Source organism: Malus domestica, chromosome 10, assembly GCF_042453785.1.
Source record: "Malus domestica chromosome 10, GDT2T_hap1".
NCBI lineage: Eukaryota > Viridiplantae > Streptophyta > Magnoliopsida > Rosales > Rosaceae > Malus > Malus domestica.
In genome coordinates, this window is record NC_091670.1 from 14010938 (window position 1) to 14025368 (window position 14431).

The 14431-nt window shown below is 36.3% G+C and overlaps 1 long non-coding RNA gene across 1 annotated transcript; it reads right to left on the bottom strand.

Annotated features, from left to right (window-relative positions):
* Positions 1–11985: 11985 nt before the first annotated feature.
* LOC139188994 (uncharacterized) lies at positions 11986–13581 on the bottom strand. Its single transcript, XR_011572451.1, has 3 exons — positions 13356–13581; positions 13042–13179; positions 11986–12424 (listed from the first exon to the last, which is right to left on the bottom strand). It is a non-coding gene; the product is annotated as an uncharacterized lncRNA (long non-coding RNA).
* Positions 13582–14431: the final 850 nt, after the last annotated feature.

Here is a 14431-nt window from a genome sequence, read left to right on the forward strand (position 1 = left end):
GAGTACGATCCTGCAACACCACATGAGCTAGGTATCCTTGGCAACCTTTTGATAACAATCTCTTTGCTCTCATAACAGAAATAACAGCATGCCTTACTCCACTTTGCTCAATCACAAAAGTAACCTCTGATAATCCAAGACAATGGAAAGTAACTGATTTCCCGTAGCAATCCATATTGGCACGATTATAATGTAACCAATATGTGCTTAAAATCACATCGAAATCCACAATGTCTAACGGGATACGATTCGCTGGCATAACTACTTCTTCCACCATCACTGGATACCCTGAATAGTCATAACCGACATAGAATGACCTACCTGTTTACTTGCTTAACGAATCCAACAAATAAGTTATGGGTATTACGGTCTGCAGCCCGTAATAATGATAACTTACTGTCGTCTCGATAAGTAAGCAACAATTCTTAAGGGTGCAATATTATCATTTTACTCCTCACAGGGAAAATACATATATACGCCTCGATCGTGCTCATTCATTACTTCCTTTGGCAACATCGTCAATAATAAGAATTATATCAGCTGGAGTCAGCTAGAATGACCTGTACGGCTGAGTCTACATCTCGACCATCCATGTTAGCACATAAGTCGGAGTCACCTATAGTGACTTGTACGACTTACTCATCAATTTTTCCAAGTAATATGTCAAGGAAGACTGCTGAGTAACAACTGATCCTAGGGACAATTCATACCTCTATGTCTCATCTAACCACATGAACACATTCACAACTTCCCACATTTTCCAAAGTGCCTAATATTGTACCTACGGTACAAAGATACATTTCCTCTACCAGAGTCACCTTGTCTCTGAGATCTGGGATCACTAGTAAATCTATCACTTCGCCTCTGTCCAATGGCACTAAAACCTCAGCTGGGAAAATTAGCTCTAGTTTCACTTCTTTTGAAGCTCTCAATCTTCCGAGGTCTTTGATATGACGGATCTTTAACTTTATTGTCCTTCTTCTGATTCTCATTCTTTTCTTATTCCTCTTTACTCTCGCTGATCATGTTCTTAGAGTCTTCAATGCTCAACAACATCTCGTAAACTCCTGGTAAAAAGTACAATGAGTAGTGGTCGCCAAAGAACGCCACTTCTTCTTATTATCCAGCCAAAAACGACATAACACCTCGACCGGATTAGCAACAACATCCAAATGGAAACAAGGCAAGTCTGTAAACTCTCTATAATAATATGCCGGAGGAATGAATTTTTCCTTAAACAATTCTTTAAACGACTTCCAAACAGCTGTTCTTCCGATAACATCGGATAACATTCCTATCTCCATCAGAATGCAGATTCAACACTCAGAAACTAGGTAGTCATCTCGACCCACCTGTCGGGAGGAAGATTCCCTTGACTTTGCATAATCCGAAACGTCTTTTCCCAAATGATTAAGCCATCGATATGTTCCCTTAGGTTCTTCATTTCCCTAAAGTGATTCAAATTTAACTTATAACCAGTCTCAAAAGGTTCCTTTAGATAATAGACTAAATCACAATAGCAATAGTTTCCCCCCAAACTACTATATCAGGGAAATTAGGCTCATCCGAACTACGTGGCTCGCTACGAGGCGGTATAGTTCTGACAGAAGACACTAGGAAATTCTCAAGATGTCCAGAATTGCAACCTAGGCTCTGATACCAACTGACACACCCCGTCCCGAAAGAGGGCATGTTGGCCGTCACGTGAGAGTGACGTAACCATTTACACAGTTCAGAAGCTTTAAAAAAAATACAATTACTAAGTTGATGTTGGAAATGTGCCCTAAAACCAATCATGTGATGATACTTTACGGACATTTCACATGTTAAACTAATCTAGTTTAATATCAAGGGCAAAGATTATTGTTTTAAGCCGTCTCATATAAATGTTATATGCTTAAACGATAAGTCCAAGGAATATGTAATTAGGAGAATGTAATTTAAACAAGTTAGATTTATGAGACCATTCTCTTTCGTATACATATCCTAAACGTTCCTGATCATAGGTTTGCCAATTAGGCATTGACAATCCGTTAAGATCAATACATGCTATGTCTTCTCTTAGGGAGAGTGACTAGTCTCGAGTCATTGGTGTGATTGACACCAAGACAAGCATGTAGGTGCTCAATAGCGAATGAGTTCACTAAACACGATCAATAAAGAGTTCTCATACTCATGTCACATGAGAACTCATGGTTGGGATAATGCAAAGTAGTCCTTTGACCTGAGGCATCATAGTTGTCTTGTGGTTAGGTCCTTGATCTTTGATTATGTCAAAGTCACTCCATTCGCGGGTGTCCACGGCATAGTTCGGGTTAAGCCACTTAGCCATGGAGGCAAGTGAATGCGCAACAAGGGATCTCTAACCTTCAAACCGTTTGAGGGAGAATACTCTATGATATGATTAAGAATATCTTGCCAGAGTATGAATGAGATTTAGGAAGTCGTTCCAAATCACATTCAAGATAATCATATAAGTAAATGAATCACATTGGATAGTAGACATGAATAAACTATCAAACCAAACAATGTGGTCAAGAGTATTGTATTAGAGAAAGACCGTATTGCATTGTAATCCTAAACTGAATAGGTTCTCCACCTCTTCTGATTAGCTTGGGTAACCATGATATGCTGCTAGGTATCACTCATGGTTTGTGGAAGCCCTAAACGTGTATAAACACTAAAGGGAGAATTGAAAGTAAGTTTCAATTCACAATCAATTTGAAAGAGTTTTAATCACCCACTGCCTCGCTAAAAGGAACCTAATGGATCGTACACCGTGTAAGGTAGAGATTGAAGAAACAACGGAGATGAGTAAGAATAATTAAATGGTTTAATTATTTATGGCAAGGATTAATTAATATGTTAATTAATCAAACGAATAAAGTTCGTTAAAAGACCACGGGTTAGTTTTGGGCCTCAAGGCCCAATGGGCTTCGAACGTCAAGCCCATTGACGTAAGTTGTATGACAACTTAATGAAAAATAATTCACAAAGGCCTTAAAAGCCCAATGAAACCCTATGGCCGGCCATTTTGTTAAAGGAGTGGGTTTTGGACTTAATTACAAGTTTGCCACTCCAATGAATAAAGGTATAAATATGACTTTATAGCCAAAATTCATTTAGGGTTTCTTTTGGAGAAAAGATGAGAACACAAACTCTCTTTTCTCTCTTAAGAGGCCGACCACCCTTGGAGGGATTAACTAGTAATCTTTCTCCTCTAAGGTCACTCATCTCTTCTTCACATCTTACCTTGGTGTGGAGACTTAGAGGTTCTCAATTTTGGGAACTTGGAGAAACCTATTCTTCCATCCAAATCCATGGATCTAAGAAGCAAGGAATGAAGGCCCTATCTCTTGGGTGATTATCCTTTGCTTATGCAAAGAGGAATCAACAAAGGTATAATTTCTCAACTCACTTTGTTTTGAGTTGAGTCTTGGTTCACCTAACTACTAGGCTTTGAATTTAATGGGTAATGTTTTGTTTTGAGTGCATGCAAGCATGATTCCGCCTTTAATTTGTTAATTGCATGCTATAGATGTTGCTCAAATGAACATGTTTTTCACAAAATTTCCTTCAAGTGGTATCAGAGCCTAGGTCTAGTAGTTGGTGAATCCTTTTGGGTTTTGTATTTTCATAGTTTATGATTTGAATGTTGTAATTGTTACAAGCTTTATTCTTGCTTCTTTGAATGTAAATTTTGTTAGAAAATTTGCCATCTCAAATGTTGTAGATGTAGTTCATATGAGCATGAATATTGGAGCTAAAATTTGGTGCCATGTTTTTGGGAAAATTCGGCCAAATCCAAAGGGTGGATTTTTGGGTTCATGTTTGACTTGTTAAAAGTGTTTTCAAGTAACTTTTGGAACCTCCATGTACCCTAGTTTGGTTATATGTTATTTCCCTTAAGTTTGAGTGTTTTTGGGATGTCTTTGGATGAAAAATGTTCATGAAGCTTTTATGGGTTTTTCATGAATGTTCTTCATTGTTCTTGACATTTTAGCCAAGAACAAAAAGTTTGGTGTTTTGATTCAAAGTTTTGATTTATTTCATAAAGTCTTTGGTTTGTGCTTTATCAAATGTTTTAATGTGATTGAAATTTTGAAAGGTGATAGAAATGGTGATGGGTGTGTAAGAAGTACTTCTCTTACACACACACACCACTTGCATGAATTTATGTCACACACACCACTTGCATGGCTTTATGACTTTGTTGAAAAATTTCAAAATTTTGCATTCCTCATTCTCTCTAAAACCGGCCACCCTACAAGTGGGGGGCTTTTGGGGCTTTTATGCAATTACATAAAGTTTTGGTACTTTTGTGTATTTGCAAGTTTGACCCAAAAGTTTACGTTTTTACGTAAAGGCCCAAAAACGCTAAAGGTCAAATTGTTTTGCTCCTTTAATGAAGTTTTTGTATTTGATGAAATTTTTGGGTTCTAGTTGTAATTACATGAAGTAGTGGACTTTTGTGTTTTTACAAAGTGACCTCAAAAGTTTAAGTTTTGCAACATAGCCCAAAAGTTGAGGTTATTGCATTATGGCCCAAATTAAGTTGAGAACAAAATGGTTTTGTCTCTTTAAATGAGAATTTGATTTTCATTTCATCTAGCTCCATTTAAATCAATTTTATGGATACAAAAAACCAAATGACAATGTTGCATTCAAGTTTAATTAGTTAAAGCGTTAATTAATTAAAGGGTGATTATGAACCTAAGCCTAAGATGATTGAGTTATGTGAAAGGCCGTTTCAAATTTGTTTGAACCATGGGAATGTGTAGATTAGATTTTGGTTGTAATTTGATTTGATCAAATGTTGTAAAAGAGCATAAGCTCTTCTTTACTTTAAAGTAATTTGTATTATTCAAATGTTGTAAAAGAGCATAAGCTCTTCTTTACTTTGAAGTACTCATTTTCTTGTTTTATTTGATATGCATGAAAATGAAGTAGCGGGTCCAACGCCCAATAAGACAAGACGCCTTAATGTGATTAAACGCGTAACTAAAATCAATCACCATCCCTAGACCGAGATTCAACACTAGGCGCGTGTTGGATCTTATCAAAGGTTCATAATCATCCTAAGGCCCTAAGGCAACTATATAGTCCATCAATGAATGCAAACCTTATGTTAGTAGTACCATATACTCTTGCTTTAAAAACCGTTTTACAAGCTTAGTGGGAGTATTATATACTACTAAATCAATCACATGGACCAATAGTTGTAATAGGACCAAATGGTTTTAATAAGATTAAAATGAATGTTTATATATGATGAGACCTAAAACCCTCAACCAAACTATTATTAAGTTGATAAGCGTGAGAGTGCTTGAACACTCTTTCGTGGCCTTCCACCATGGTGGGCTTCAATCGTTTGTGACTCATACACCGTATTCGTCCAATTCTGGGGTATGCAAAGTATGTGCTTACATTCAGGAGAATCCTATAAACATATGATGAAGTGAAGGTAGGCAACGAGTACGGTCAATATGATATTCTTCTGAGGCCATTCTTGAACCCTCTACTTGAACTAGCATGGTGGGAATGACTTAACTAAGTGCAATGGTGCCAATATGATATTCTTCTGAGACATCATTCTCTAGAGGCCAAACTAGATGGGTAATTATAAAAGTTGTAAATGGCTAAAGCGTTATCCTCTCATCATTATTGTTGCTAGCCAATATGATATTCTTCTGAGGTGGGCTTGGTAATGGTGAGCCTCCCATACTCCGCTAAGAGTTCAACATAACTCTCGAATTCCATTGAGGGATATGGAATTTGCCAAAAATAGTGGGTGGTGCTATTTGATTTAAAGACCCGAATCAAATGGCTTAAAATCAATCAATTTATATTCGTTATGTATTTGTTTACCAATATATTTGCAAACGCTATCCAAAACTTGACTAAGAAAAGCCGAATGCTTTAGTTTCCGGACTTGGTACAACAATCCCAAAGATTGTCTTAAATGGATTGTATATGTACCTAAGTAGTTTAATCCTCACAATCTTCCTATTGATAATGTATCATTGGAAGAACATGTTAGATAAGTCTATCATAAAGAGGACAACACTTTTAATGTCATAGTTCTTCACTTACAAATCGTTGTATGAAGAAATAAGAGTTGCTTTGAACAACCCTTAGCTAATGCAAACACTAGTGCTTGTTTCTTTGTTAAATGAACAAAGAACTTGAAAAGAAAGCACAAGGGCATGGACACTTTATGTGCCATGATTCTTCACTTACAAATTGTTGTATGAAGAAATGAGAGTTGCCTTGAACAACTCTTGAAAGTTTGTAATTATGTTTAGAACATAATGGTTAGTTGACAAAAATAGTCCATCAACATTGACTTATGATGATTTTGAATCATTGAGTGTTGAAGTGTTAAACCACTTCTAGAAACGGAAACTAGGCAAGGACTTCACCTTTGTGTCCCTATCCAAATGGTTCACTAAGTTTATTGTAAACTATATAGTGAACAATAACCACACACTCTCCAAATCGTTTGATGTGTATAACACAATTGAAATAAGTTTCAAGAGAGATAGTGGGAGTATAGGGACCATGACTATTGTAGTCAAAGGAGAAGTCAAATGAAGAAAGCGAAATAAACTCCAAGGGAACAAACTTTCTTTATGAAAGGATGGACATTGGAAGGGGTATTTGCAAGAAATGTCTTGCAAGTGTCAAGAACACACCTTTCGAAGGTGTTGTAAATTGTTCTTGAAAAGTTCAAAATAGTTGGTTCTTCTACTTGAATGCTTGATTCCGTATTAGTAACTATGTTTTACAATCGTTGTAAAAGTGTGGCTAATAAAAAGTAGAAGATTAATGAGAGAAGAGAAAGTACTTCACATTCGGAACGTGAATCAAATGTAGATCTCTGCGAAAGCAGATGATACTTACTTCCTCATATGAACTACCAAAGAAATTGGAAAAACCAAAGATTGTCTTTACATTCCAATTTTAAGGAACTTAATTCCATCACTATAAGGGATGGATGAATGTTTTGTTTGACAAAACATTGTTCTTTATTAATGAATGATTAGATTATTGTAATCTAATTGATTGTCTCTATAGTAGAGATGATATGGTAGTGTTAACTGTTTAGAATATAACGATGCTTAAAACCCAAAAGGTTGCAAGGTAGTGACTAATCCCAACTGAGTTGTGATACCTCAAAAACATAAAATACGAGTTGGTCATAGATGGATGCTTTGGATCGTTAGATCCGGATCCAATACCTTCTTATTAAAATTGTATAGAGGCGAAATGTTCAAATCTTTATTCTTTTGGAAAGAAAAAAGAATCACAAAGTTGTTGAGGTTAATTCACTTAGATGTTAGTGGCACTTGTCCACAACATAATACTACTCATGTTGTATGACCTTCACCGAAGATCGCTCTCGGTTGGACTATAGTTTATTTTGAATAAACACAAGTCCGAATACTTTGCAAAAGGTTTCAAAGAATTCAAGAAATGTAAGTTGATGAGTAAGACGTCTAAAGTATTTACCTCCTTAGATTTGATCCAAGGAAAGATAACACTTTAGAATAGTTTCCTTGAAAAATATCAAGGAAAGAAGCATCAAAAGATAATGGATTTCTCCATCAAGAGAAGAACGAACTTGAATAAGATTTAGTTCGTTGGATGTTATCAATTACCCATATATAGGATATATGCTTCTAAGACAATATGATTGTCAATTAGAAGATCTTCCAAAATTTTCATGACTCCATAAGATGTAGTTGGAAAGAAAGACAAATCTTAATCATGTTAAGTTTTGGGGTTGTGTGCTAATAAGCAATATTTGTTTAAAATTATCTTGTGGGTATCCTTAAATTAACATTTGGATATCACTTCTATAAACCAACTAACAAATGTTGTTTGTTGGGTAGTTCATTGTAATCCTACACTAGGATTTGCCTAAGATAGCGCAAATGAACAAGAGATAGAACTCAAAGAATGGGTTCTTTGAGAGACAAGATGATAATCAACAAATATAACAACCTAGTTTCTACACCACAAGCTCCAAGGTAGTCGAGAAGGATTTATAAACTGTCTCAGTTGAATGGTTTGAACTTTATGCCTATGTCATAGAGTTGCACCTCTTAATTCGAAAGAAATAAGAATGAAAATCCTTATGACTACATTGAGTGTATATACGACATATACTCAAGGAAATGGTAAAGTACCATTTGACTCGAAATAATGAAACCTTTATAGCTAATTGGTAGCTTAAGGTGACTACAATTTAAGAGAATGGTTGACTTTGAAGAAACCATCTTTGACGTAGTCTTAGTTTCAATTGATTCGAAGATTGCTAGCTACAACTAAATGGTGATTCAATGTTTGGACATAATATGGGTTTCCGAAACCATTATTAAGATAGTCTTGATAATATATGTCTAAAACTATGAATCACAAGACATGTAAGTTGTAGAGATCCATCCATCATGGATCTTAGCAAGCTAGTGGGAGCTATAAGCGTCTTATGAGAAAAAGATCAAATCGTTTGATTTCTCATAAAGATGTGAATGAATCTTTTGTTTACTTGGTTTACAAAAGATTAGTGGGAGTTAATCATATTCCTAAATTTAAATATATATATATATATATACACATATATGATATATTAATTTTGGAAATGAAAAGAATATTTATTCGTTAAAGTTATGACTTCAAACATTCTATAACGATAGAATGTATATGGGAGATATAGTCTAAATACATGGGATAGAAATCTATAATGATATATTTCAAGATATAATTCGATTATATCAATCCCTAATAATAGACAAGAGATGCTAGGAAGTTTCTCATATGATGATAAACTTCAATTAGAAGGACGACTCTAGTGAGACTAGCAAGTTGCCCTTCTCAAAGGGAACGTACCCTTTGACTCCCAAAGAAATAATGCGTAAATAGAATTCTTTATGCATACGCAGAAAGGTGATTTATGTATTTCATATTGTATGAAAAAACATTGATATGAGTTGTACCTAGAAAGGTACAAGACGATATCAGTGCAAGCCCAGGATCAAAACCATGGCAACTGTTAAGTGAGTCCTTGAATATTTAAGAAATACTAAAGGATAGATTCCTCAAAGAATGAGGAAGAATTAGAGTAACGTAATGGAAACGTAAATGTATTAGATTATGAATCTAATCCATCATTGGATGTTTCTTCATTATGAATGAAGAGATAATCAAATATCTCTTTATTATGACTAAAAGAGATATTTGGATGGAAACATTAAAAGTAATGACTTTAGTGTGTTCCATTGTGAATGCAAAATATATTGCCATATAGAAGCTTACAACAATGTTGTTTGGATGGGAAAGTTCATTTATGAACTCTCTATTCAGTTTCAACCAGAAAGTGTCTCTAGTGTACTGACACTACAACACTAATGGGGTGATAGCTCAAGCCAGGGAATCAAGGTCTCATCACGATCCGAACTCAAATGAGAGACTGAACCACATGATTGAGAATCATGTATAATGGTGACGTCGTTATTCTCAAGGTTGCTTCTATGGATAACATATAGATATCCATTGTCTAGGCCTACTACTCAACCATTTTTGAAATGACTACAGAAGAGGTATCATCAGTGATGACCAAGCTGATTGGCTCTAGTGCAAGTGGGAGATTGTTGGAAATGTGCCCTAAAACCAATCATGTGATGATACTTTACGGACATTTCACATGTTAAACTAATCTAGTTTAATATCAAGGGCAAAGATTATTGTTTTAAGCCGTCTCATATAAATGTTATATGCTTAAACGATAAGTCCAAGGAATATGTAATTAGGAGAATGTAATTTAAACAAGTTAGATTTATGAGACCATTCTCTTTCGTATACATATCCTAAACGTTCCTGATCATAGGTTTGCCAATTAGGCATTGACAATCCGTTAAGATCAATACATGCTATGTCTTCTCTTAGGGAGAGTGACTAGTCTCGAGTCATTGGTGTGATTGACACCAAGACAAGCATGTAGGTGCTCAATAGCGAATGAGTTCACTAAACACGATCAATAAAGAGTTCTCATACTCATGTCACATGAGAACTCATGGTTGGGATAATGCAAAGTAGTCCTTTGACCTGAGGCATCATAGTTGTCTTGTGGTTAGGTCCTTGATCTTTGATTATGTCAAAGTCACTCCATTCGCGGGTGTCCACGGCATAGTTCGGGTTAAGCCACTTAGCCATGGAGGCAAGTGAATGCGCAACAAGGGATCTCTAACCTTCAAACCGTTTGAGGGAGAATACTCTATGATATGATTAAGAATATCTTGCCAGAGTATGAATGAGATTTAGGAAGTCGTTCCAAATCACATTCAAGATAATCATATAAGTAAATGAATCACATTGGATAGTAGACATGAATAAACTATCAAACCAAACAATGTAGTCAAGAGTATTGTATTAGAGAAAGACCGTATTGCATTGTAATCCTAAACTGAATAGGTTCTCCACCTCTTCTGATTAGCTTGGGTAACCATGATATACTGCTAGGTATCACTCATGGTTTGTGGAAGCCCTAAACGTGTATAAACACTAAAGGGAGAATTGAAAGTAAGTTTCAATTCACAATCGATTTGAAAGAGTTTTAATCGCCCACTGCCTCGCTAAAAGGAACCTAATGGATCGTACACCGTGTAAGGTAGAGATTGAAGAAACAACGGAGATGAGTAAGAATAATTAAATGGTTTAATTATTTATGGCAAGGATTAATTAATATGTTAATTAATCAAACGAATAAAGTTCGTTAAAAGACCACGGGTTAGTTTTGGGCCTCAAGGCCCAATGGGCTTCGAACGTCAAGCCCATTGCCTTAAGTTGTATGACAACTTAATGACAAATAATTCACAAAGGCCTTAAAAGCCCAATGAAACCCTATGGCCGGCCATTTTGTTAAAGGAGTGGGTTTTGGAATTAATTACAAGTTTGCCACTCCAATGAATAAAGGTATAAATATGACTTTATAGCCAAAATTCATTTAGGGTTTCTTTTGGAGAAAAGATGAGAACACAAACTCTCTTTTCTCTCTAAAGAGGCCGGCCACCCTTGGAGGGATTAACTAGTAATCTTTCTCCTCCAAGGTTACTCATCTCTTCTTCACATCTTACCTTGGTGTGGAGACTTAGAGGTTCTCAATTTTGGGAACTTGGAGAAACCTATTCTTCCATCCAAATCCATGGATCTAAGAAGCAAGGAATGAAGGCCCTATCTCTTGGGTGATTATCCTTTGCTTATGCAAAGAGGAATTAACAAAGGTATAATTTCTCAACTCACTTTGTTTTGAGTTGAGTCTTGGTTCACCTAACTACTAGGCTTTGAATTTAATGGGTAATGTTTTGTTTTGAGTGCATGCAAGCATGATTCCGCCTTTAATTTGTTAATTGCATGTTATAGATGTTGCTCAAATGAACATGTTTTTCACAAAATTTCCTTCAGATGAAACACCCGAGGGTAAGTCCTACTTTTGTGAATTCTATCAGAACACCGTTGGATTCCTCGTGGCCACCAAAGCTCTGCTATCTAGAACCTGGAGGGGCGCCAAAACAAAATTGAGTGGGTCAGTAAAACAAAGTTTTTCGAAAACATTTCATTTAAAACATTTCTAACCCCTCGTTGTAAAACCTGTATACTTTCCTAGAAAATAACATAATAGCATATACCTTCAAATATCTCAAATCATCAATCTTTATCAAAACCAGAAAGTATGCCATATCATAATGTCAAAAACAGAATATGGATGCATCAATATAACAGGTGAAATAAGGAATCAACCGAAGACCCTGCAGTTGGTCCTGTACGGTTAATTCTATAGCTCACTATCAAATCCAACCGGGGTCACCACGGTGACCTGTACGGTGCTACTCTGCACATATGTCGGAACTACCTGAAGTAGTCTGTACGACAAGAATGGTGTAATAATATGCTCTAGTGCATATCTCATCAATCATCTATGCACATAATCTAAGGTCAGCTACCAGTCGGAACCACCTTTAGTGGTCTATACGACTAGCATGTCGGAACCCTCTCATGGTCTGTACAACATGCACCTACTTGGATCCAAGGTGAGCGTGCGGTGCGATGAATAATATAAGCACTAACACCAGGGGTGCAGGTTATGAGCTCTCAACACAATTCACATCATCAATGATTCACATGAATAACATAAAACTCACCTGTGTGCCCACAACACTAATTCACATATATATATGCATCAATTATCGATTCATATATCTCATAATATGCATGCATGGCATTTTAAAACGTACTTTCATTTAAACTCAATTTATGGGAAAAATATCAATAGTATATAGGTATAAACAGAAATACTGCCCACTCACCTGGAGTTCGTCCAACAACTCCCTAGCACAACACATCAAGGCGTCATGACGATCGGCGCCTAGAACAATAATTAAATCCAACCTCAGAAATCATATCGATAGAATATATAACTTATATAAAACACGTCACTACGTAGTTCGATCCGAAAGATCTGCATCTCAGATTTCAAATCCATAACTTCCAAAGGTCCACAATATACCTTTAGGACAACATCCTAAAATTTCATTACCATCCAACGGTCGGATCTCCGTCAATTTCCAGAACCAAGTGACGGTTAACATTCTATTTTATGAACTTACAACTCCAATTCCAAAAGATCCGTAAATCGGATTCCCGATCCGTAAGTTCCTATAATCCTAAATATTACGTATTACAACGTATCAAAGTTTGGTGATGATCCGAGAGTTGGATCTTCGATTCACCTTTTGGCCTAACCACGAATCGTAACGAACTTAGGTTCAATTACTCAATTTACATCCATCAATTATCAAAACTGAACCTAGAACCTTAAACACATGCTAAGAATGACATTGGCGGGCCATTGGCCACGCGCCGCCGCACGGGCCGCCACGGGTGGCGGTCGGCCGCCCCAGCTTGCCGGAAAATGCAACTATTTCAAAAAATTCTCAAAAAATACGAAATTGAAGATCTGAATGAGTAGAGTAAACTTTATACCTGAGGCCAAGGCCAATTTGGCCTGGAAACACTTCAATTTCACCAAAATCCGTGCGGAACCCTGAAATTGGGTGAGTTCCAATTCGTCTTCAAATCAACTCCATCGTCCCAACCAATGCTTGGGCTTTGTTCTAGGTCCTAAGGGAATGCTAAAGGTGTTAGTAATTGAAAGAAAACATTTCAAGATTTGAAGAATTCGAACAAGAAAGTCGCGGCACCCACGGGTGCGTTCTTGACCAATTCACCATCAAATATCATGATTTTTAGGGTGAAACATGAAGAGGGAAGACCTAGGTGTTGATTGGAAGTGGTACCTTGATTCAATTTGTGAGAATTCCGGTGAAAATCGTCGGAATTTGGGTGTAGGTGTCGCGGGTGAAGACCCATTTTTCTTCCTTCTCTCCTCCGCTTCTCGCCCTCTCTCCTTTCCTCCTTTCTCTGTTCCGATTGGCCGGCCTCCTCTCTCTCTTCTCCCCATTCGCCAGCACTCTCTCCTTTCTCTCCCGGAGCTCCTGCTCTCTCTTCCTCTGGTTGGGCAGTTTTGCCCAATCTCTTCCTCTTCTTCTTCTTCTTCTTCTTACGCACACACACACACAAACCTTCTTTCTTCTCATCCCAGCCATCCATTTATTTCTTCATTAAATCTGGGCTGTCCACTTTCATAAAAGAAATTCCATATTTTACTAAATTATAATTCCTAAAATGCCCAAATTTCAAACGTTAATAAATTCGTCGATATAACTCCAAATCACGCACCGTCTGCGCCCACGCATCCGTAGCGACGAGTACTAGGAGGATATGTCATGAAAACAAATCTTAGATGGCACAACACAATGATTAACCTCGAATAATGCGCGTGCCTCAAAGGGCATTTTTTGTAAAATCCTTTATTAAAACTTTAAAACTTTTAAAATCAGGGACGGGCTATCACAAATAATGGTTACACTTACATTATCGTTTAGATTGTTAAAACCCTCCAAACAGTCATGAATAGTATTTTTTATTTGAGTGTAAAAGTAATAAAATTAATAATAATTATTGTAGAAGTGTAAGAAATGTGAAAAAAAAAAATTATATATATATATATATATACAATCACTCGTAGTGACAAGCTTTACAACTTTCGTGAAAGGGTCAACTTTGAAATCCGATACTATAATCCATAAACCTTAAATTTGTATTTAACCGTCGATTATCGTTTAGGCTTTATTCTTTATATTGAATTTCATTTTTAAAATTTTCTTTTTGAAAACATGATCTTCTAGGGGATGTAGGAAGATGAACAATTCGGATCTTTGATATCACGTCCCGATATTTATGGTTAATTGAAGTATGAGTCGATGTTATATAGTTTGTAGAGACTTTATAAACACCAAGCAATATTTTCACT